Here is a 25420-nt window from a genome sequence, read left to right as displayed (position 1 = left end):
CTCATGCTTAGAGATTTTTCTCTAACCTGTGGCCTGTCTACCAATGAGTCCATCAAAGTTATTCTTCATTCTGTTAGTGTCTTCACCTCCAGCAATTCTTTTTGATTATTCTTAGGATTCCTGTTTCTCTGCTTATGCCATCCATCTGTTCTTGCATGTTGTCTACTTTTTTCATTAAAGCCTCTGCCATATTAGTCATAGTTGTTTTAAATTCCCAATGTGATAATTCCAAAATCTGCAACCTATCTATGTCTGGTTCTGATGCTTGTTCTATCTCTTCAAGCTGTCTTTTCTTGTTTTCCTTTTAGTATGCCTTGTGATTTTTCTTGATAGGTAAACATGCTGTAAGCAAAAGGAGCCTGACCTTGACACCCATGGAGCTTTCTGCCTGTGGGTTTTTGCTCTGATAAATTGTGATTTTCTATTATTTGTCTCTGTGACCTTCCAATTCCAAGGGCAACAGTTTTCCATGTGGTCTCATTTCTGACAGATCTAAAAAGAACTGATTTTGTGGTTTGTTCATCCTATTAGTTGCAATCTGGAATTTTTAAATGTTTATAGTTGTTATTACTGATATATATATGGGTGTTATCACATTAACTCTTTGTTCCAATTTTTCTTCTAGTGTTTTTTCTTGACTTCATTCAGATTAACTGAGATTCTCAGTAACTGTCCTAAATTTTTTGGCTTTTGAATTTTTTTTCTTCTTCTTTTCGCTATGTGTCTATATCTGTATTTCTATTTTTTTTAACTTGGGATTCATTTGGATTCTTATTCTGTAGGTTAATTTGTTTCAGTGGTGTTGGATAATTCTCACTCATTATCTTCTGAAATATTGCTTTTAACCTACATTTCCTCTCAACTTCTAAATTAAATTTATTTAAATTCTACTTAAATTTAGTTAATTTAAATTTACTTAATTTTACTTAAATTTATTTAATTTACTGAAATTAGATTTTCTCAGCATGTCCTTTATGTTTCATCTTCATTTGTCATTACTCCATCCTTTTGTATCTTTCTAATTCATTCTTCACATTTTCTTCTAACATATTTCCAGTTCACCAGTTCTCTTTAGCCATGTGTAATTGGATGTTAAAACAATCCAATTTACTGTTAATATTTTTCAGTTCTAGAATTTCTACTTAAAAAATGTGTGCAGATTATAAAATTATACTTTAAACTGTTGGAGGTTAACACGTAATACCTGTACATTTTTATGGGATATGGTACAGTATTTCAACACATATATATATAAATGAACTGATAAAATTGAGCAACTTTTCTGTTCCCTTATTTTGTGTGTTTGCAGCCTCCCAGCACCACTCTTCCTGTTCGTTGTACAGTGTACAGTGCACTGTTGTGGACTGTAGTCACCCCACGGTGCAGGGGAGCTCTAGAACCTGTTAGTTCTACCTGACTGTGTTTTGGTACCAGTTCTCTAGCCTCCTCTTACCCTTCCCAGCTTTGACTGATCACTATTTTTATATCTGAGATTGGCTATTATAGGTTGAGACTGACTATTTTTTTATCTTCCACATATGAGTAAGAATTTGCAGTATTTCTTTTTCTGTGTACTTATTTATTGTTCCATCCATTTTGCCAAAAATGTCAACATTTCATTCTTTTTTTGTGGCTGAATAATGTTGCATTATATAAACATACTGTGCTTTCTTTATCCATTCACCCACTAGCCTTCCTGGGGTTTGCATCTTCTTATTCTTGATCTTATAATTCCAATTATATTTTCGAACATCATATTTATATGTAATTTTTTCCATTTTTTAACCAGCCTTTCTCAGTGAATGGACTGGTCTTATTTATCTAGTTTCCCATTTTGGATGTTGGAAGTCCACAATTATGGTTCTTTTAAGCTAATTGTTTTAAGGTATTTTTAAGGTGGAAATAAGGCTTAGAAAAAGAAAGAAATGATAGAATTCCATCTAAGTTCAAATGATAATCATATGAGTGGAAAATACTGGTTTGAATAATTGCCCTAGTTAGCCTTATTAAATTGGCATAGCATATTAAATAGAAACATAATTAATTTTTTATCACTACAAATACAGTTTTAGTCTGCTTGAGTATTGGCTCACTTGGATAAAGTTGGACATCATGGGACCAGTCTGGTTTTGCTAGACAGAACTTGGTCTGGCTTGGTTTTTAAGTCTAAAAACTATAAATCTACTAGCAGATATGAAAATATTGTCTTCCATTAGTACCCCACCCTCACCCAAGTCATTTCCTAAAACAAAAGTATTTGATATATTTTTCTCTTATTTAGAAAACACTTAGATGGAGATATGCTCAAAAAAAATCACCCTATGGGTGTTGGTTTGAGTCCTGGCTGCTCCATTTCTGATCCATTTCCCTGCTAATGCACCTGGGAAAGCAGCAGAAGATGACCCAAGTGCTTGGAGCCCTGCACATAAGTGGGAGACCCAGAAGAAGCTCCTGGCTCCTGGCTTCGTATCAGCCCAGCTCAAATTGTTGTGACCATTTGGGGAGTGAGCCAGAGGATGGACGTTTCCTCTCTCTTTCTTCCTCTCTCTCTCTCTCCACCCCATAACTCTGCTGTTCAAATAAATAAATAACTCTTAAAGAAAAAAAAAAGACTACTATAAGTTCATTTTATGGTCTTGACTTTCCTACCCACTGATTAATTTATAGGCCAGGCAACGTGTGATATTTGTCATTCTAATGAATTAAACACAGCTTACTACCAGCAATTTCATTTGATATGAGGATCATTAATCTTGTAGTAGATATAAAAGTGGATTTTCACACTTTCTCTTTGTATACATATATTTAGTGAAGGCAGATAGAAGAACAAAACCACTAACAGGACAAGGGAGAGTTGGCCTTTAGTCTTTATATTTTGTGAGTTATTCTTAAAGTTTAGGAAGTATAGTGTAGGGCAAGTTTTTTATGCTTACTGAGGATAATTTAAGATCCTGTATCTACATGCTAATTGTGTATTTGAAAGGAAGTGTTTGGGCCGGTGCCGCGGCTCACTAGGCTAATCCTTCGCCTTGCAGCGCCAGCACACTGGGTTCTAATCCCGGTCGGGGCACCGGATTCTGTCCCGGTTGCCCCTCTTCCAGGCCAGCTCTGCTGTGGCCAGGGAGTGCAGTGGAGGATGGCCTAGGTGCTTGGGCCCTGCACCCCATGGGAGACCAGGATAAGTACCTGGCTCCTGCCATCGGATCAGCGCGGTGCGCTGGCCACAGCGCGCCGGCCGCGGCGGCCATTGGAGGGTGAACCAACGGCAAAGGAAGACCTTTCTCTGTCTCTCTCTCTCACTGTCCACTCTGCCTGTCAAAATAAATAAATAAATAAATAAAAGGAAATGTTTGTGTCTTGTATTACCAGGACTCACCTGAATTTAAATCCATGTTAATAAAAATGAAAATGAAAGAGAAGGGATATACAACTTAAATTTAGATGAAATAAAATCTGTATTTTAAAATCTACAAAACAATTCCTAGAATTAAAGTTAAATTGAGCAAGTCACAGGATACAAGACTAACAAGCAAAAGTTAATTATATTTTTATATACTTGAATGAATACATAGAAGCCAAAATTAAAAACACAATATTATTTATAATCACTGAAAAAAATTAGGTATAAATTTAATAAAACATATATGCTGAAAATGGAAAGTACTGATGGAAGAAACTTAAGAGTTTTTTTTAAAGATTTATTTGTTTATTTATTTGAAAGTCAGAGTTACACAGAGAGAGGAGAGGCAGAGAGAGAGAGAGAGGTCTTCCATCCGCTGGTTCACTCCCCAATTGGCTACAGTGGCCGGAGCCGTGCCAATCCGAAGCCAGGAGCCAGGAGCCTCCTCCGGGTCTCCCAAGCGGTGCAGGGGCCCAAGGACTGGGCCATCCTCCACTGCTCTCTCAGGCCACAGCAGAGAGCTGGATCAGAAGAGGAGCAGCCGGGACTAGAATTGACACCCATATGGATGCCCGCGCTTCAGGCCAGGGCGTTAACCTGCTATGCCACAGCACCGGCCCCAGAAATTTAAGAGTTTTAAGATGGAGAGATGTATTATGTTCATGGACTAGAAGACCAACATAGTAAACACGCCAACCCTCCCCAAATCTAACTATACTTTTGAAAAGTAATATTTGGGCCCCTGATTTTATTCTCCTTTCTTCAAAATCTTTATACAACATTCTAATAAGTAGTGAATTAAGATAAGTTATGTTTGTAAGTCTATTCTTCACAACTTGATAACAGGGACTCTACAAAATATCTGCAAAGCTACCTAGCAGAGGAAGCGGGTGGGGGTTTGCAATTTGGGTTCAGATAGGAAGCATTGTGTACAACCATTCCAGAAAGTGGTATTTTTCTGAAAGTGTTTTTAAATGCTCTTAAGTCAACAGGAGTCAGAGATGCCAGGCAGGCTTAGAGACGGAATGTGAAGAGTAGAAAGAGGTCTCCTGGGAGCAATAAAGGAAAGTGAGGGTAACAGTGAAGAGTTCTGAATGGGAAGAATATGCTCAAAAGGCAAGGTGTGGGGAGGGTGGCTTACACTTCAAACTCAGTGGGTCCAAACAGGCAGCACTTGATAAAATTAGAGGGTATTTTATCTTCTTACCCAGCACACAGACATAGCTAATATCTTTTGTAGTTTTCATGAATCTCTGAGTAGCATTTGTTGAGGTGAAAAAGAGCTCTATTGAATACAATGGATATTTACCATAGAATTCTTAAAGGGAAAATATCCTGTTTCAACAATGTAATTGCTGCCTGATTATCTTGTCTTTTGTTACCAAGTGAACAAAATACAAGTTATTTGTTTTCCAGTGTTCTATGGTGTTCTAACAATATTTGCACTATCCCCAAAGGGATAATTGGATAAAGACAAAAGTGGGAAAATCTTGGGCTTTGTCAACAGACAGGACTGGGTTGGAATTACAATGTGAAGACTCTACCTCCCAGAACTTGGGTGTTTCCAGGTGGAGACAATAAGATCTTCTGTAACTACTGTGGGGATAAGAACTACGTGTACAGAAGTTTCTAGCATAGTGTCTGACACACTGCTGGCATGTAAATACCCTAACTATTATATATTAGTATTTGGGGGATCCTTAGTGTCACAATGCTCATTATAAAATGTAAGTTTTTGGGTGCTTTGATCTTCTGGGCCAGTCAGTCCAACGGAGACTGGTTACTATCATGACTGACCTCAGCAAGAAGTCATCTCACTTCACAAAGCTGCATCCTGGAATGGAGCCCATATATATTTCCCAAAACAAACTGGAAACCTCACATAGTAATGATCGTATTAAGATAAAGGAAGAAAAAATGCACTACAGAGGCCAGTGTTGTGGCACAGGTTAAGCCACCACCCATAATATTGGCATTCCAAGGTTTATTAGGGAAGGGACATCCATAAGAATGGATGGGGCCTGCACCGCTGCTCACTAGGTTAATCCTCCGCCTTGCGGCGCCGGCACACCGGGTTCTAGTCCTGGTTGGGGTGGGGGCGCCGGATTCTGTCCCGGTTGCCCCTCTTCCAGGCCAGCTCTCTGCTGTGGCCCGGGAGTACAGTGGAGGATGGCCCAAGTACTTGGGCCCTGCACCCTGTGGAAGACCAGGATAAGTACCTGGCTCCTGCCATCAGATTGGCGCGGTGCGCCAGCCGCGGCGGCCATTGGAGGGTGAACCAATGGCAAAAAAAAAAAAAAAAAAAAAGAATGGATGGGCACCTCTCCAGACAGAACCTGAGAGAGAGTGCCCAGTCGCTCAGACTTGGGGAAAGCGAGGTTACATGGTTGAGTGGAGAGATTACACCTGGGCAGGCCAGGTGGGTGGCTCAGCAGAGAGGCAGAGGGCTGAGCACACAGTCTGGTTGAGGCTGGGGGTTTTTAAGGAGATGGGTCTTGCTTCCCCACCTCTGCGCCTCTTGGAACAAAGGACTCTTTTGGATGTTAATAGAAAAACTCCTATCTGAGTTTTCCCCCTGAAGTTATCAGACAGGAGGAAGCCTGGATGGCGCCCTGAGTTAGAGGAAGGGTGAGCAAGACCCCCTGGAGAATCAGGATGGGAGCAGGGTATTTGAAATGCAGATACTGGGCTGCATCTGGAAGGTTATCAGGCAGAAGGGGCAGGGACCCCCACCTGGCAGGTTATCTGGTAGAAGGGGGCACGGCAGGATGCAGATACTGGGCTGCCCCTGAAACGTTATCGGGGTGACTTTGAGATGCAGATGCATATGCTGGACATAGACGTCTTCTCTTTAGGCCTTTGTCATACACACATAAGCTCATATCTGACTTCCTACCTAACAGACTGAAAGTGAAGCAACCAGGACTCGAACACACACTCATATGGAATGCCAGCCTCACAGGCAGCAGCTTAACCTGCTGCCCCATACGAGCCCTAAATAAATAAGTAAATAAATCTTAAAACAAATACACTATGGAAACTTTTCTTCTAGAAACCCAACTTTTGTTTATCCATGCAGCAATCAGAAAATAATCCATAGATTTGCTCAGAATACTGCAGGAAGTAATAGCAAAAGTCATACATATTGTTGTCCCTTAGAAATGGAGGTTTTTCCACTTACCAAATCCCCAAAACTTACCCTAGTGCTTTGAGTCACTTTAGTATTCCAGGACTTTACTAGACATCTCCAATTTTTGTGAGGTTAAAGGACACTTTATTACTAACAGTCTTTATGGTGGAAAGAAAGGAGTAGTTCCTTGAAGAGGTGCCGCTGGTGGTTCTCTCACCGCTGAGGCCAATATTATATTACCCTCCTAGCAATCAGCTGTTGGTCGTGCAGGGTCTCCTTTTGTTAACCAGATCCCGGTGTTCTCTCTCTGCAGCTCTTGTTCATGCACTTTGTTACTAAGACTTCTCTCAGGTTCCCATGGAGTTTGAGAACCCCGTGAACCCTGCAACATTTGGCCATACTGAGCCTGCTTGTCATGTTCCAGTGACAGTGGAAACACTTCGTATTACAATTTTAAAAAGAGAACAGCAGGGAAAGTTTAGAAAGAACAAGTTCTCAGGGAAATCCAATTAGCTGGGAAGATTTAATTTTCATAAAAATATTGCCTTTACCCCGTGTTCTCTCTGAGGACTGCTCTGTAAATGAACTATGCCTGTGGAAGACAAAAGCAGTGAAATTTGACTACAGAAAAGATCTGCTAGTTTTAGGAGTTAAGGAAAGAAACCGTGACTCCAGCTTTTTTCATGATCATAAATAGTGATTACCTAGGCCCATAAAACTTGACAGTGGGAGAGACCTTGGAGATCATAAAATCCAGTCCCTGCCTTTTTCTGAGGATGAAACAGAACCCTGTTGGTATAACCAGATTTTCCCATGGTCACAGAAATATTTAGTACCAAGCTGAAGACAAAAACACAGGAAGAGCCCTCATCTGTGGCCTGGGCTCTTTTTACCATTATAACAGCCACTTTGGGTCACCATATAGATCCAAATATGAATTTTAATAGTAATCCCCTGTTGCATGTCCATTAAGAGATTTGTTAGGGCTCAGGACATACCACCCTAAAATATGACCAAAGGAGACCAGAATATGCCAACGCCAAAGTATATTTCTCTGGCATATTTCTTTCTTTCTTTCTTTCTTTTTTTTTTTTTTTTTTTTTTTTTTGACAGGCAGAGTGGACAGTGAGAGAGAGAGACAGAGAGAGAAAGGTCTTCCTTTGCCGTTGGTTCACCCTCCAATGGCCGCCGCTGCAGCCGGCGCACCGCGCTGATCCTGGCAGGAGCCAGGAGCCAGGTGCTTTTCCTGGTCTCCCATGGGGTGCAGGGCCCAAGCACCTGGGCCATCCTCCACTGCACTCCCGGGCCATAGCAGAGAGCTGGCCTGGAAGAGGGGCAACCGGGACAGAATCCGGCGCCCCAACCGGGACTAGAACCCGGTGTGCCGGCGCCGCAAGGTGGAGGATTAGCCTATTGAGCCACGGCGCCGGCCTTATTTCTTTCTTTTAAATCACAAAAACAAAGAGAGAAGAGAGAGAGAGAGAGAAACCTTCCATCAGCTGGTTTGCTCGTCAGATGGTCACAAGGACTGGGGCTTAGACAGGCCAAAGCCAGGAGCCAGGAGCTTCTTTTGGGTCTCCCACATGGGTGCAGGGGCCCAAGTACTTGGGCCATCTTCTGCTGCTTTCCCAGGAGCATTAGCAGGGAGCGGGATCGGAAGTGGAGCAGCCAGGACTTGAACCAGTGCCCACAGGGATGCTGGCACTGCAGGTGGAGGCCTAACATTCTACATCACAGTACCAGCCCTTGGCATATTTCAAGATGGCTGTTCTGAGAACCTTCAGTAGCTCTGAAAAACTGTGCTTTTGCAAAAGAAATTTATATTTTTAAAGGAAATTTACACTAGCAAAGGTATCTCTATGGGGAAGAGGTTACTGTGACGTTTTATCTGCATAACAACACAATGTTTATTTACCATACAGTTCCTCCCTTCCCCATTGCATAACTTGTCTCCACCACCCCCCTAGAAGCCCCAAGTCCCTACTCTTTCTGGAGCTCAGAATGTTCTATATGTTTCCCTCATCTGACCCCTCTTCTGCAAGTCCCATATTTTATGGAACTCTCATGCATATTATTAAATTACATTACATTTAACCTAAAGCTGCTTCTGTACAAATTTTAACCTTGACCTGAAGTTTTCTCCACACATAATGAACTACAACCAAACTTGATGTGTATAATCCACTCCTGAAACAAGTATTGGAGTCTCAGCCAGCCACAAGTGTTTCCACTGTTCAGATCAGTTCAAAAAAGACAGACATGAGCTATAAAAAATCAGGCTACCTGTGTACCTCCCTTGCATTTTCTGTATGTCATATCCTTTTCTCTAACTGTACATATATTCTCTATCCCTGTGGAAAGGTGGAACATTCTAGACTGCTGCATGATTGTAGAATTCCAAATAAAACCAATGAACAGCTACAAAAGTAGATGTCCTGTAATTTTCTCTTTTAATACTATGTACATAATTAAATATGGTTTTTCCTCTTGTTAATCTATCTTATGTCAATTTAATGCACAGACCAACCAAAGAACCTAGAAGGGTAGAAGGCAGCCATTTTTCTTTTTTTTTTTTTTTTTTTTTTTTGACAGGCAGAGTGGACAGTGAGAGAGAGACAGAGAGAGAAAGGTCTTCCTTTGCCGTTGGTTCACCCTCCAATGGCCGCCGCTGCAGCCGGCGCACCGCGCTGATCCGATGGCAGGAGCCAGGAGCCAGGTGCTTTTCCTGGTCTCCCATGGGGTGCAGGGCCCAAGCACCTGGGCCATCCTCCACTGCACTCCCTGGCCATAGCAGAGAGCTGGCCTGGAAGAGGGGCAACCGGGACAGAATCCGGCGCCCTGACCGGGACTAGAACCCGGTGTGCCGGCGCCGCAAGGCAGAGGATTAGCCTATTGAGCCACGGCGCCGGCCAAAGGCAGCCATTTTTCCATCTCTTACAACCTCAAATTTTACCCGAGAGGACCTTATTGGTTTTTTTCACCATACAGTCCCAGTGTCCAGACAAGAGGGCACCTTGTAGACCATCTGTCTACCTGCAAGATGTCACAGAGAGTGGCTTACTGGGTCTACTCTGAGAATCTATCTGACTATTGTAGGCCTGTAGCTCACTGCCCTGGTGGTGGATTTAAGATGGCCACAAATTCTTTGACAATGTTCCCACCGGGAGGAAGATCTGACTTCCCTTGCCTCAAAATCTAGGTAAGTATGGGGGCCGGTGTTTTGGCACAGTGGGTTAAGCTATTACTTGGAACACTCTGACATCCCATATGGGAGTGTTGGTTTGAGTCCTGGCTACTCGTCTTCCAATACTGCTTCCTGTTATTGCATGTTCCTGGGAGAAAGCAGACAGTGGCTCAAGTGCTTGGACCTGCCAGCCACATGGGAGTCTTGGAGGGAGTTCTGGCTTCTGCTTCTACCTGGCCCAGCCCTGGCTGTTGTAGCCTTATTCTTTGTATTGGAAGTAAATCAACAGAGAGAAGATCTCTCTTTCTGTCTCTTCTTCTTTCTCTGTTGCTCTGCCTTTCAAATATATAAGTTATCAATGAACTCTTTAAAAAAAAGGAGTCTAGATAGGTTCTGTGACTACTTTGGCCAATTTAACACAGTGGGGGTGATATAATGCTTTTTTCTAGGCCCAGGTTTGGGAAACCAGAAACCTCTGTCTTTTTGGAACTTTTTCTGTCTGGGTGCCCTGAGGTCCCATGTAAATCTGACCGGCCTGAGGGTCATGCTGCAGGAGCCACAGGCAAGTGCTTCAGCTGACACACCCCCCTGAGCCCCAGCTCTGTCTTGCCCGTCTGTCACCAGCTGAGTACCATCCAGTGGCCTCACCCCATGCAGAAAAAAATGCCCAAATGAGGCTGCCTGAATCCCTGACCCCAAGGCCGAGAGATGTAATACAATCAGTGTTACCTTAAGTAACACTGGGAGTCACTTCTTGTACAGTAAGAGATAACCAGAATTCACTCCAGTCTGAAACAAACAAAAAGCCCTCTCTGTGCCAATACACAGAGTTCAATTAAAATACGTTTGCTGCAAATAACAGAAAACCCTATTTGGTATCTCAACCAGAAAAGCCCAGAGCTGGGCAATCAGAAGTGGTAGCTGTGGTTGAGCTGACGTCAGGGCTCAGGCTCCTTCCATCATCCTGCTCCATGCCCTCCCTGGATGACCAATGCACCTCTGCTAGGCAGGAAGTTAGAAAGTAGCCTATGTGTGTGCGAGAGGGGCCTGAGAGCGATGCAGCAGCATCTGCAGGAGCTCACCTTGGAGGCGGCATGGTATCTACTCTGCAAAGTCCTGCCCAGACCCCGGTAACTTTCAGGGGGTGGTCTCAGCCCTTCCCCTAGGCCTGATAACATGGAGCAATAAATCCATTGCATCCTTCCACCCAGGCAGGCACCCTAAGGGAAGCTTCTCTGCCCAGTGCCAGGTGGGCAACCCCATCTGATAGCATTGAGTAGTAAAAGCTGGGAGGAATTCTCTTTGTCCTGGAGGGGAAAGAGAAACCGGGGGAAGAACTGGACCCATCCCCTTAAAAACCCCAGTCTGAGCAAAGACTGCGCTCTCAGCTCTCAGCTCTCAGCTCTCTGCTGAGCCACCTTCCTGGCCTGCCAGGTGCGTTCTCTCCATGTGACCATGGAGCCTTGCTTTCCCCAGTCTGAGTGACTGGGCGCTCTCTCCCAGCTTGTCTAGAGAGGGGCTCATCCTTTCTCACCGATGCCCCACCCCATAAAACCTTGCCTTTTTTCTTCCCACTGCTCTCTGTCTCACCCCTGAAGTCTTCTTGCACGAAGACAAGAACCCCACCGGCATCTCCAGCCATCGCAGCAGTGTTTTGGACAGTAAGAAGATACAAGGGCGAGGCAGGGCAGGGACAAGGCCCCGCAGGCTGTCAGGCACACCTGAGTTCCTTGAGAAGTTTTCCGAAGGCTTCGTGCAGTGACTTCCCCTTGCAGTTTATGTGCAGGATTAGGGTCCCAGACTTCTCCTCTAGGTGCAAGGGAGAAGACCCATGCTGTTGTCACCCTCAGAGGCACCGAGATCCTGTTAGAAAGCAAGAGAGGGAGTTCTGGAAGCTTTAAGGGATTGTCACAGGAATTCTTCTGCTCCTGGTTGCTGCTAGAGCGTCTGACTCCCTAGAGAGAAATGGTTCTGTGTGCAAATCTCCCTGGAAGGTAGGCGGAAGGATTTACGTTGATTGAACTGTCATAGCAAGTTCACTGTCCTTTGCTGAAATTGGACCTTTGGTTGGGGTGGCTTAGGGGAGCCTCTGCAGCTTCTCCTTCCCCATTCCCCTGCCTAGCCCCCATTGGAGCTGGCGCTATCTTCTTAGGCACTGAAGCACCAACAGACATCACTACTGTAAGGACCGGTTTGAAATTAGCCCTTTACAAATGTAAAAGGCTTAATAACTAGGTCAACTGGTAACAATCATTTCTGTACGTCTTTGCATGACAAATGAACAAAGAAGCAAATCAACTCTCAATAGCACCCAAACACACAAAAACTCATTACCAAAATGGAGGCTTGTCATGTTTGGAACAAGACTTTAAAAAAAAAAAAAAAAAAAAACCCTCATCTGAAATCCAAATACCTCCCAAGCACTTGAACGGGCACCACGGCCTAAATGTTAATGAAGCCATTCAGCTCACTCAGCAGGATGAGCAACAAAAGAAACGCTTTTCAAGACACAGCTGTCAACAATTACCCTTGGTGGGGTGGAGTTGGCTGGTACTCAGCATCTGAAAACTCATAGAAATGTGGAGTCTGTTTGCCCGAAAACCGTTCCAGGCTCCAGGAAAGACGGTAAACCCTGTTTGTTTGGCAGGCCCAGGATGGACTATTCTGGGTAGCTGGGTATCCCCACCCAGCCCAGAAATAAATGACAGGGGGTTTTGTTGTTTTTATAGATTCCAAATGATACAGAAAGCACTTAAGAATGATAGAGGCCTGAACCTATCATTTTCTTGATGTCGCGATTCAGGGTCTGACAGGGCCTTGATGATTTCCTTGTCTGGGGCACTTGTTTTTTAACTTCTTGAGCTTTCTGGTTACCTATGCTTTTGTAAGTGGAGGCTTATTTTACTACTTTCTGTCTGCTTAGAGCAGAGAGCCTCCTCTGGCTGAGGAGTGCCCTTTTGAGAATAACTCCTGCTACCCTGACACTCGCAGACACACCAGGCACACACACAGAGGACGTGTTTGCACCAAGAGGCTCCGTGACCAGGAGCAGTTGGAAGTGGGGGAAGCAGAAGTCCGAGGAGCTCTGCACTTTCTACCAGTTTCCGTGATCAGAGACCTTGAGAACTGGGTATGTGTGTGTGTGTATGTGTGTGTGCAGGGAGTGGCCATCTTGACCTTGTACAAAGAGACGCCAAGGGCCAGGCTAAAGAAAAGAAGTAGGAGGAAGCTGTGCTGAGAAACCAGAGAGCCCCAGGAGGAGACCCCAGTGGGGCACCTTGAGTACCCAAGAGCCTCCAGCTTCAGGCTCTTGTCTCCCGAGGGGCCTGACTGCCTCCTGCCTCGGCTCCCTTAGGGATCCTGCCATGCACTGGTATGATCGGCTGCCAGGTGGCCCTCCAACCTGCATTCTCCCCTTTCTCCTCACTAACTGAAACCTGGCTTTATTCAGAGCAACTAAGACCACAATTCCCAGACCCCCTTACAACTGGGGTAGTCCATGAGAAGTAACTGATAGGTGGGATTTCCAAGAAGCTTCTTAGAGAAGGTAGACTCCGTTAGGAAGCATGCCCTTTCGCCCTTCCCTTTTGCTCTTGTTGCCTGGAAAGCAGACGTGATGGCTGGAATTGCAGCTGCCATCTGTGGTCACGTGGCCACAGTGAGGATGAAAGCCAGTGCTAAGGATGGGGGCATAGAGAAACAGGAGCTAATTCCCTGGTAACAAGGTGAAGCCTTCATAAGACCCCAAGACTGGCTCCTGAATTTGACATTGTGTGCAGATTTGCTTAGGCCACTGTCACTTTGAGTTTACATTGGCGCCAGCTAAATGATAACAGATGGGTGTTAGGTCCTTGCAGCCAATCCTGAAGAATTTCACATGCCTAATTACAAAGTCTACTAGAGGTTTCTATGGATGGTCTGCGCAACATTTATTATGTGTAGGAAATAATCTACAGAGGTAAAGGGAAACAATGTGGAAAACGTAGTGTCTGTCCCATCTATACCTCTTAGTTCAGTGCTGGTGGAGATGACCAGCTGGTGGAGAGGCCTAGCAGAGTTAGTCTTCCTCTTCTTTTGTCTTCCACCCTGGATGGAGTCCAGGTAGAAAAACACACAAAGCCAGGGTTAGACCAGGCCCAGGTTAATTCTTTGGATTAGAGCCAACATCTAGAGAAGCAAAACTTTCATCCTGAAGCTATTGAATACAGGACTTACAGATTACAAACTAATTTCGCTCTAGCCTCGCACCTCAATCAGACTTCAGAAACATCAGTGAGTGTCCATCTGCCTTCCCAGCCGGAGACGCCGTCAGCCTCCGTCAGAGCGCTCCTCAGCACAGTCAGCAGTGAACGCAGCCTTGCCTTACCAACAGGCTGTCGAAGATAAAGACCTAAAGGGAGTGGGCAAAGATGCAATACATCACTGAGTGACAATGTCATCTTTTTCATTGAAAGGCATCAGTTTGGGTACAACTGGAAAAAAATAACATTGGACGATTGTATGGAATCTTTTCTTTCGTAAGTACAATTATGGCAGTTGGAGGAATGCTGAGGCACTCAGGAGTGAACTCTCATGTCTGCAACTTACTTTCAAATCAACGAGAAGAAGAATACGTAAACCTGAGTTCATGCATGGGAAGAAAGAACTCATGAGCCTAAACAGAAAGAACGAGGGAAGGAAGGAGGGAGGCAGAGCAAACATGAAATATATACACATATCAGTACAGAGGGGTCTCCCAAACATTCACGAGAAAGGCATGTTGTGAAAAAACTATGTATGGGCTGGCCCTGTGGCTCAATAGACTAATCCTCCACCTTGCGGTGCCGGCACACCGGGTTCTAGTCCCGGTCGGGGCGCCTGATTCTGTCCCGGTTGCCCCTCTTCCAGGCCAGCTCTCTGCTGTGGCCAGGGAGTGCAGTGGAGGATGGCCCAAGTGCTTGGGCCCTGCACCCGCATAGGAGACCAGGAGACGCACCTGGCTCCTGCCTTCGGATCAGCGCAGCACACCTGCCGCGGCGGCCATTGGAGGGTGAACCAACGGCAAAGGAAGACCTTTCTCTCTGTCTCTCTCTCTCACTGTCCACTCTGCCTGTCAAAAAATAAAAATAAAATAAAAAAACTATGCATGATTTTCAAAATTTTTGAACACAAATAAACTTACCTTTTAATTATATTTTCTGTGAGTTTTAAAAAGCATCCTTGTATACAGAGAGTGCAAGCCAAAGAGAGGAAATGCAAATATGGCAATATGTTAACAAACTTTAAAAACTCAGTAGAACCTAGGGAGTTGTCGGTTCTACTGTTTTACCTTTTCCGTAAGTGTGAAAACATTGAGGAGATAAAACAGCTGAGGGAATAAGAGGTTGAGGGAAGGAAATTGGCTTTATTCTTCAAATGGAAACCAAATAATTTTATTAGTTAGTTTTAAAGCCAAAAAGATTGACCTTTTCTCCAACTAGAGATCAAATAACTTTGTTATTTATTTCTCTAGCCCTTTCTCATTAGTGGAGGTACTTGGAGTTAACCATTAAGAATACAAACGGTTTGTAATTATTTTAACTTTAACCAGAAAGATTTTTTATAACGAGCCTTTTTGGAGCTAGTATATAGTTACACAGTGTCCCAGGCAAGTACGTATCATTCGCCCGGAGCTTGGAAAGATCACCCCGGAGCTGTGCAAGAAGAATGACCAGCTCATCCCACCTTGCCCTGGGTGGTCCTAACTTGAATACTGAAAGTCTCATCCTCACAACTGGTCCCCCTGTGTGCAATGAAGGGGCCCTGGCCATCTTTCATAGTGTTGGACGATAGCAAGGGAGGTAGTATCCATCCTTGACACTTACCAACCTCAACGAAGGTGCTGTTTTGTTGGTGGCTGATTCTAGCTCCACGCCACCCTACCCAGCCACACCTCCACATGCCAGCAAGTGCTTTCCACCCACAAAGGCCAGCCCAAAGGGTGACATCAAAAGCAGAGACACTCTTTAGGAACCATGACTTAAATTTTGTCGGACACAAGCTGAAGGCTTCTCAGTACAGACAGGACAAATGGCCAGCAACACCGGTCCACACTGAGACTTGACACTGCTGCCTTGCCATGTGGCTTCCTTGCTTATAAACTATTTCATTCTTCCCTCACTGACTTTCATATCACCAACCCTGGTAACAATGCAGTAACAGTGCTTTGCCCAGGCACAAACTGGAGGTGATGTGATTTCTCTGAGGTCCCAGAGCCTTTAAGGACAAGAGCAGGATTCAATGCCAGGTTTGTCTGAGTTCCTGCTCCTAATCCCTTGGTCTCCTTCCAGCTCATCTTGTCCATGAGCAGGGAGTTCACCTCAATGGTTTTATGCTCCCAAAGACAGTTTGCTTGTTTACAGCTATTGATAGACGTGGAAACCCCTTTGGAATGCCAAGAAAGCAATGAAGGACTTGTAGAGGGGCTGTTTCCAACAGAACATTGCTTGGAAACTTCCAACCACAATTCTACTTGCAGCACAGCTAGTGTGGTGGAATGGTTGAGAATCGCACTTGGAAGGAGACAGATAGACTTGATTTTTTTTTAGATTTATTCACTTACTTGAAAGGCAGAGTTACAGAGACAGAGGGAAAGACAGAGGGAGAGATCGTCCACCTGCTGATTTACTCCCCAGATGGCCACAGCAGCTAGCACTGGGCAAGGCCAAAGCCAAGAGCCAGGAGCTTCTTCCAGGTCTCCCACATGGATTGCAGGGGCCCAAGCACTTGGGGCATCCCCTGCTGCTTTTCCCAGTCCATTTAACAGGGAGCTGGTTTGGAAATGGAACAGCTGAGACACTAACCGGCGCCCACTTGGGATGCTGGCACCACAGGTGGCAGCCTTACCAGCTGTGTGATAACACCAGCTCTTATATTCAAGTTCAAAACCTGGGTCTAAACCACAGTGACTTTGGGCAAGATATTACAATCTCTTTAAGCCAAAATTCCCCCGTATATAAAACAGGGATAATCATAGTCCCTGTAGCATAAAGCTGTGGATTGAAAAAAATGGATGGTCCACGTGCAGCACTTACAGAAAAGCCTGGACCACGCTGAGGGGGTCTGTAAAAAACATTCTACCATGGCTACAATATGGAGTCAAAATCACGTGTTCCATTTTCTTCCTAAGACAAACTAACACGTTTAATGTATATGAACCTCATTGGAGCTACGTCTTACATGGTTCAAACTCAGAGTAAAGTTAATATTTTTTGAAAGACAGAGACAACAAAGATAAATCTTCCATTCACTAGTTCACTCTCAAAAATGCCCATGATGGTCAAGGCTAGGCCAGTTGGAAGCCAGGAGCCCGGAACTCAATTCAGGTCTCCCATGGAAGTGCAGGGCTCCACCTGCTTGAGCCATCACTGCTGGCTTCCAGGCTCTGCATGAGCAGAAAGCTGGTATCAGGAGCCAGAACCAGGTATTGAACCTGGGTACTTTGTTCCAGGACATGGGCATCTTAACCACCCAAGAAAATACCTACTCCTAGAGTCATATATATTTTTTAAAGATTTATTTATCTATTTGAAAGTCAGAGTCACACAGAGAGAGAAGAAGCAGAGAGAGAGAGAGAGAAAGAGAGAGAGAGAGATAAGTCTTCCATCTACTGGTTCACTCCCCAATTGACCACAATAGCCAGAGCTGTGCCTATCCGAAGCCAGGAGCCAGGAGCTTCTTCTGGGTCTCTCACGCAGGTGCAGGGGCCCAAGGACTTGGGCCATCTTCTACTGCTTTCCCAGGCCATAGCAGAGAGCTGTATAGGAAGTAGCACAGCCGGGACTCGAACTAGCAATACAGTTTCAAAATGTGCTTCCAATGCCCATATAGGATGGTGGCACTGCAGGCAGTGGCTTTACCCTCTACACACAGCACCGTCCCCTAGAGTCATATTTTTAACATTTATCAAAAATCAGATTTTTAAAATTCAGCCTTCACTCAAGTCTTTTGAAGAGTCTGTGGGTGATCAAATCTGATCCTTTATAATCTTCCCAGTATCCCCTTGTCTCTCCTTCCTGTTGTAATGAACCTTGGAGTCTCACCACTTCTCATCTAGCCCACCCCAAATTCCCTTCTTATTCCCAACCCCCAGCTGATTTGCTCTCTCCCAGCCTTGATGGTTTAGATTTTGGCAGCCCCTCCATCCCCTCCCCTCCCCTCCCCTTCCCATCCCTCCCCTCTCCTCTTCCCACCTTTCCCCTCTCCTCCTTTCCCCTCCCCTCCTCACCCCTCCCTTCTTCTCCTCTCCCCTCTCCTCCCCACCTGTTCCTACCCCTTCTGTACCTCTTGCCCCTCCTCCTCCTGTTCTTTCCACTCCATCCTTCAGCGTCCATCCTTGGGTTTGAAAGCATCACAGTCTAGGAATTCTATATATTTTCGAGAAGCGCACTGAAGTACATGGGAGTGAAATAGCATGCTGCCTGGAATCTGTTTTAAAATACTTCGGGGTATGGGGTCGGCGTGGTGGCACACTAGGTTAATCCTCCGCCTGCAGCCCCTGCATCCCATATGGGCACCTGGTTCTAGCCCCAGATGCCCCTCTTCCAGTCCAGCTCTCTGCTGTGGCCCGGGAGTGCAGTGGAGGATGGCCCAAGTGCTTGGGCCCTGCACCCTGATGGTAGACCAGGAGAGAAGCTCCTGGCTCCTGGTTTCGGATTGGCGTAGCTCCAGCTGTGGCGGCCATTTGGGGAGTGAACCAACGGAGAGAAGACCTTTCTCTCTCTCTCTCTCTCTCTCTCTCTCACTGTCTGTAACTCTGTCAAATAAATAAATAAAAATCTTAAAAAAAATACTTCGGGGTAAAAAGAAAAAGGATCAATGAGATAAATGTGGCAAGATCTTGACAATGGTTACATCTGGGTACTGGGACCATGGCTGCTTTGGTTTTTTTTTTGTTTGTTTGTTTTTGACAGGCAGAGTGGACAGTGAGAGAGAGAGACAGAGAGAAAGGTCTTCCTTTTGCCGTTGGTTCACCCTCCAATGGCCGCCGCGGCTGGCGCGCTGCGGCCGGCGCACTGCGCTGATCCGATGGCAGGAGCCAGGAGCCAGGTGCTTTTCCTGGTCTCCCATGGGGTGCAGGGCCCAAGCACCTGGGCCATCCTCCACTGCACTCCCTGGCCACAGCAGACAGCTGGCCTGGAAGAGGGGCAACCGGGAGAGAATCCGGCGCCCCGACCGGGACTAGAACCCTGTGTGCCGGTGCTGCTAGGCGGAGGATTAGCCTAGTGAGCCGCGGCGCCGGCCGGCTGCTTTGTTTTTAATTATTCTCTCCTTCTGTGGAGGTTAGAAAATGTTCACAACAAAAGAAAATGAAGTCTGGGAACCAACGTGCTATAGACTCTCCCTAGAGTGAGAGAGGCCAACGAGAGAGGCGTGGGGCAGGCGGGGAGCCTTTGGCTCAGCCATTGCCACGTGGCCTCAAATGCCTGGAGAGGTAGGACTTTTGTGACCATTCCCTCATTAACCCATTTTACCCGAGGGGACCTAGAAAATCTCCCCCTATTAGCTGTGGTTATCCCTGCAGAGCGAGTTGGAGTGAAGGAGGGAAGCTCTTGTTTTTTTTCACTTTGAACAGCAAAGTTATGTTTTATTTTAAAGAGCAATTAAAAGCAAAGCTTTCGTTATGTCCTGAAATCTACCTCCCCGCCAGCTCTGTGCCTGTGGTCTAGTCCATCTTCAATCAAGAGCTCTTCAAGTAATTGAAGACTATTATGGAACCCCGAGTTGAATGAGGGGCATTTAATGAACACTTGAAGCCCAAGGACCTTGCTTTTAAATGCTCTCTGTGCTTTGTATGATGTCCACATTCAATAAATGCTTAAATGCAACCATTGCCTTTCTTGGGGAATATTTTTCCAGCTTGGTTGTTACCCTCTTAAAACACGGTTTCAAAATTGAATGTAACACTTTATGTTAATGACTGTCAATTGAGAGGGACTTTGCCTTCAGGAGGACTTTTGACGGTATCTGAAGGCATTTTTTAAGGTCATGATTTGAGCTGAAGAGAAAAACCACCAGCGAATAGAGGCCAGGGATGCTGCTGAACATTCTAGAAGGCACAGGACGCCTCCACACCACAGGGCTGCCTGGAAAGTCAGTAGTGCCAGCGTTGTTCACTGCTGCTTCATAGTAATCTGTGCCCAGAGTCCTGAAAAACCACTGTATTTTAATATCTGGATACTTTCTAGGGCAGTGCTGTGGCACAGCAGGCTAAACAACCACTTCTGATGCCCGCATCCCATATTGGAGGGCTGGTTTGAGTCCCAGCTACTCTGCTTCCAATCTAGCTGCCTGCTAATGTGCGTTGGAAGGCAGCAGATGATGTCTCAAGTATTTGGGTCCCTGTCACCCACATAGGAAATCAGGATGGAGTTCTGGGCTCCTGGTTTGGCCTGGCCGAGTCTTGCCTGCATGGGCATTTGGAGAATGAAACAGTGCATGGAAGGTGTGTGTGTGTGTGTGTGTGTGTGTCACCCTCTGCATTCCAAATAAATAAATAAAATAAATCTAAAAAGACCTGGAGGCTTTCTGAAATGCAATTCATTTTGCTACCCATTCTCATCACACTTTCACTTGTAAATTTCAGGGTAATTCATCTCTGTGGCTGCCTTGTCTATTTGTAGCTCCTTAGGAAATCCATGACTCTTAATTAGAAGACCTACCACTGTTCGATAACGATGAAAGAAAAAAAATGATGCCACCTAGTGCCGTAGTGCTAAGAGCTGTATGATGCCACGTCCTCACTGTATCTGGGGACTAAGGAACACAGGGTGGCTCCAGGAGGGAAGTGGAGCCGACACGGTCAGACCATCGTGTGAGTCCCGAAGCCTACATTCCCAATTGTCTTGCTCTGCGTTCGTGTCACAGCGTCCACACTCCTGGAGTTGCTCTTTTTCTGGGTGGTGCTAATAGGAACAGAAATGTCGCTTGCACATCTCCATCCTCTGGGGAAAGGACTTGCTCAGCAAGGGAACTGCTGCCCAACAAATCTTCAACCCCTCTTGCTTTCTGGACAAGACAAGAAAAAAAAAAAAAGATGCTGTGAGATTGTGAGATTTGTCTGTGTCTAAAGTAGGGCCCTGGCCAGTCCTGCCTTGCAGCAGAAATGTTCCCTTGTAAGCAGGCTGCAGAAGAGCCAGTCCGGAAACCAGGGAGAAGCGGCAGGTGCGGACTGGGGACCCGCACGGAGCAGGAGCAGCTGCATGCTGCCCCCTCTTCAGGACAAGGTCATGCCGAGAAAGCAGCGGTACCCGCCACGTCAGAATCCAATCGACAGTAATGCCGAGGCGCTCTGTCCCAAGAGGGAATTGATCCGGGTGCCCCGGGCAAGCAGTGAAGATTCTTGCCCCGGCTTCCTCTAACCGCAGCTAAACAACAGCTCAGGACCCTGAGGCTTCCCGTGCTGAAGGAGCCGCTGAGTTCGCTGGGAGCTGCTTAGTCCCAGCCGCCCTGCAGAGGCGCCGAGGAAGCTGGGGTTCCCAGAGGGACGCTGACAGAGGCTTCGCTGGCAGGTGCTGGGAAGCCGGTTAACCTCTGAGCGGTTCTCATTCAGAGTCTCTCACAGAAAGATGAGTGAATGCTGTTTTGAGGGTCCACGTTGGGCCCAACGACCTTCCTTCCGTGATGGGAAGCTCCCCCCTACATGTAGCAAGTGGGAGCAGTCACGCTTCTGGGCCACATTTGAGATCCCGGTGCTGGCTACCAGCGCCTAGCACCACGGCGCTGGGAAACACGCTGCAATTCACCCTTCCACCTGTGGGGGCAGCAGAAGAAACCAGCGGCGTCGGAGCCTCGTCCAGTATCAGCTTGGGAACGGCCGGTGTGACCTTGTCCTCAGCAGCGCCATCAGCCACAGAAATCCGAAGCCAGGCAGCTTCCTCTGGCTTTCAGAGCTTCACGCTGCGCGGGTGGCCTGAGAATTGGGGGAGGGGAGGGTTTGTGGGGAGTGGGCGTGTCTCACAGCTTTGCCTCCGCCCTCCGGCTGGGACGCTGCCTGCAAGGTGCAAGGCCAGGGACCCTGCAGGGCTTGTTTCTCTGCCATCGCCACTGGGGGCTTTGTGTTTTAATTTCAGCATTGCCATCTTGCCAAACAAAAGGACCTCCACTGGAGGCGGCTGAAATGTTTGGCAGTGTACCTTTTTTCACTGTAACATTCCCCAAAGACAGAGAGAGCAGGCGGGGAGGGGCACCAGGATGTATGAATACCGCTGCCGCTAGCCAGCAGCACCCACCCCGGGGGCTCATGTTGGAAATCTGGGCGGAAACTGTGGAGTTTACCAGGACAAGGAAGGAGGCTTCCAGCCTTTCGTAGGTGGACCCCTGACCGTGTGTTTTCTGCATCCTGGATGACGGTGACAATGGACAAACCTCAATGTTATTATAATTATTTGCATATAAAACCTGAAGCAAAATATTTTTCATGAAGTTGTAAGTTATAGGAACACTTTGGGGAATATGACCAGCATACAAATAGACGAAAGAGTGTGTTTTGTTTTCTACGGAATTTCACCAGGAATTGTTCACTAGTTTGGAAAAAAATCACCTGTGTGTGAGGTGTTTGAGATGCTGGGTCAGTGAGTGTTTGTGCCTGTGACATTTCTGCTGGTGCTATGTGCAGGTGCAAACGTCAGGCTGTTTCATACATTTGCTGCTGGGATCATGCCTGGGTACTTACTCTCTGAAATGTGTATGTGGTGGATATAATCTCTGTCCTTTTACTTCTCCTTATCACAGGTAAAGCATTGCATTGATGTTTTTAAAGTATGTGTATAAGAAGATTATGTTGCCTATGAATTTTATTTTGAGATGGAAAAGAGAGTATTAACTTAAGATTGCCACATAACAAATTAGCATGAGTTCTGTGGCTTAGAACCACACAAATTCATTGTGTCCAGGTCCCTGGGCAGGAGTCCAGTGTCAAAGGTCAATGCCCATGTTTGCTGACTGTGTCTTCCCCGGCAGGCCCAGCAAGGACAAGAGCTGCCTCCAATCAGGATTCAGCTCTCCAGACCAGGAACTCAGGCCCTCGATTCCCCGCTGTCCCAGGCAGCTCTCAGCATCCGGACACCCCCAGCCCCTGGTGGGTAGCTTGCTCTGTTCTAGACAGAGGGGAGTGTCCAGTCCTTTGCCTTCTTCAGAGACTCACTCCACATGATCTTCTCTGCTAACTCACAGCCGGCTGGTTAGTAGCCGTATCGTGGGGTTGCCACTTCACCCTATTCGCTGGCCCTTAGCACACCTGAGGGGCAGGGCTTGCCGGGCCTGTGTATGAGCTGCCCCCTGGGTGAGACAACCAAGGCTCCAGGAGTGTTCCAGACATTTCCAAGGTGTCATGGCCACACTCCTGGGAAATGACCCCCAAAACCCGACCTCTGTCTCTCCACCGCCAGAGCCTATGTTCACATACCTGCCCCTTGCAGCTTTGTTCTTGGTTTTTTTTTTTTTTTTATTTTTACTTTTTCATTGTGGTTAAGTTTGCCACTTTAACCACCAATAAGGGTGTATTCGGAGGCATTAAACAGATGCACAGTGCGGTGCAACCTTCACCAGGGTCCATTTCCAAAGGTTTTGCAGCAACCTGAGCAGGAACACTAACTTCCCGCCGCTGCCTCCTCCAGCCCCTGGTCACCGCAGACCTACTTTCTGTCTCTCTGAATGTGCCTGTGCTCTGTATTTCGTGTGAGTGGAATCGTGCAATGTTTGTCCCTTTGTGAGTGGCTCATCTCACTTGGTGTTACGTTTTCAAAGCCCATCCGTGTTGTAGCAAGCATCCAGCCTTCACTCCTTTCCAGCTGCCTAATATTCCAATGTACGGAGGAGACAGAAAGGTCATTTAGGAGACTAAACTCCACTCCCTCCCCACCTGCTCCACCCAGAAGCCAGCAACTCTCCTCCAGTAAAGAAAACGCACACATCCTGCCTCTTCATGCTGTTGCTTTTCTCCCCAAGATGCGCCATTCATGTTCCACTGCCCCACAGCCCCCACACGGGGTCAGACAAGTGGCGGGGACCAGCGGTGGGGGGGTGCGGGGGTGGGGGCATGGCAGGGAGGACACCAGGGGACCCGCCGCGTGGGAGGACGTCTCCTTTCAGATGGGAGGCTGTGAAGCCCCCAAGGAGAAGACAGCTTTGGGGAGGAATGGGGCAGGAGAGGGGAGGGAAGAGGGGAAAGCTAGGAAGGTGGAGGAGGGGTAGGAAAACATCGTGACCCCTGGGGAGAACACGGCAGGCTGCACCGTGCAGTGAGCGGCCCGCCTAAGTTTACCTGCACCCGCTCCTCTTACTGCAGCCAGCAGCAAGCATTGCAGCGCCCCCTTATGTCCATTCTTCCGGCCACACTGGAGTCTAAGGTGAGAACACCAGTGCTGACTTGGGCTACAAGAAGGGAGCCAGGACACCTGACCTCAATTCACTATTGGGGGACAGGGCTGGGACAGAGGTGGTACAGAGAGGGCCAGTTCAGGGAGTGCCACACCACACCTGCTTTGTGGAAGAGACACGGGCTGACAGCCTGGCCAGGACACTGATCTAAATTTAGCTGTGCATGGGACCTCCGCCAAGCCTCAGTGCTGTGGGGGTGGGAGAGGGGAGAGGAGCAGGCTTCCAGTTCCTTCCACGGACCTTTCCCCCTTAAAGCTCACCGTCATCCCAAGAAGAGGGACCCTTCAAGTTGGGCATAGTCTCTGGCTTTTGTGCAGTCTCTGTTCCAGACAGCTGGTGGCATAGTAGGCAGGCTACCCTGGTGAGCCGGAAAAACGACATCAAGGCCCAAACCCTCCTGCAATGCACCTTGTGGCCTAAGGGTGGCTCCAGAGAACACGAAGGTGGCTGCATTTCCCCCACACTGTGCTCCTGCCCACCTGGGTCACCCCACCGCCTTGCCACCAGGCAGGTTCATGGAGGCAACGCGGGAGCATCTGCAAGAAAGCCGTGGGGTGGGTGAGACAGAACACAAGTTCCCATGCCCGAGAGGAGTTTCTAGGGAAGGGAAAGGCCCCACGGCTCACAGTTTGGAGGTTCACAACTTGGGACCAGGATGCCCCATTCGTCTGGCTTCTGGCCGTGGCAAACCGAGCACGAGGTGGCTATCACACGGTGAGCCGGGAAGCAGAGAGAGAAGCCAGGCCACACGCCTGAGAGCCGCCCATTAACAGCAAGCCCGCAGTGACCTCAGGAGCTGCCGCCAGACCCGCTTCCCAGACGGTACCATTGGACCCAGTCCCCGCCCTTAACATACGACTTCCTACTTCAGCAGGAAGTGGGGGAGCAGGGTGTGGCTCTATCCGTGACAAGCATGAAGATGCTGGCAAGAATCAAGTCACTCTCCTGTCGGAGAGGAATGGAGAAACCACTCACGGGCCTCAGAGAGGGGAGCAAGGGCGGGTGTTTGATGCGTGGTGGGTAGGGCCTGCCCTGGCCATGTCGGCTGGACTTCATGTCCCACTTCTGAGAAACACAAGGGTGCTTGGAAAAGTTCTGGGGAAAACGGAAGTAAAAGACATTTGTGTATGAGGTTATGAATCTAATCGCTTCTATCTTGGGGACTTTCGCTGTTTCTTCTCGCTTAGACCTGGGGGGAAGCCAGCTGTCCTAAGGAAAGAATCGTATGGCCAGGAACGTAGGGAAGACACCAGTCAAAAGCCGGCCAGAATGCGAGGGCCGCAGCCTCGGGAGCTAAAGCCAGCAACTA

At 47.1% G+C, this 25420-nt stretch overlaps 1 long non-coding RNA gene across 2 annotated transcripts in view; it reads left to right on the top strand.

Moving 5' to 3' along the window:
- LOC138849368 (uncharacterized) overlaps window positions 1–25420 on the top strand; it is a 42606-nt gene that overhangs the window by 5610 nt on the left and 11576 nt on the right. The window contains exon 2 of one of the 2 annotated variants that reach the window (XR_011388139.2): window positions 20318–23644. The exons of the other annotated variant lie outside the window; for it this stretch is intronic. This is a non-coding gene — a long non-coding RNA (uncharacterized LOC138849368). Of the gene's footprint in view, window positions 1–20317; window positions 23645–25420 lie in introns of those variants that run through there. 2 annotated transcript variants of the gene reach the window in all.

The sequence above is a fragment of the Oryctolagus cuniculus genome, chromosome 4 (assembly GCF_051225735.1).
Source record: "Oryctolagus cuniculus isolate XC-2025 breed Fujian yellow rabbit chromosome 4, ASM5122573v1, whole genome shotgun sequence".
NCBI classification, from domain to species: domain Eukaryota; kingdom Metazoa; phylum Chordata; class Mammalia; order Lagomorpha; family Leporidae; genus Oryctolagus; species Oryctolagus cuniculus.
This window is presented reverse-complemented; position numbering and strand designations above follow the sequence as displayed.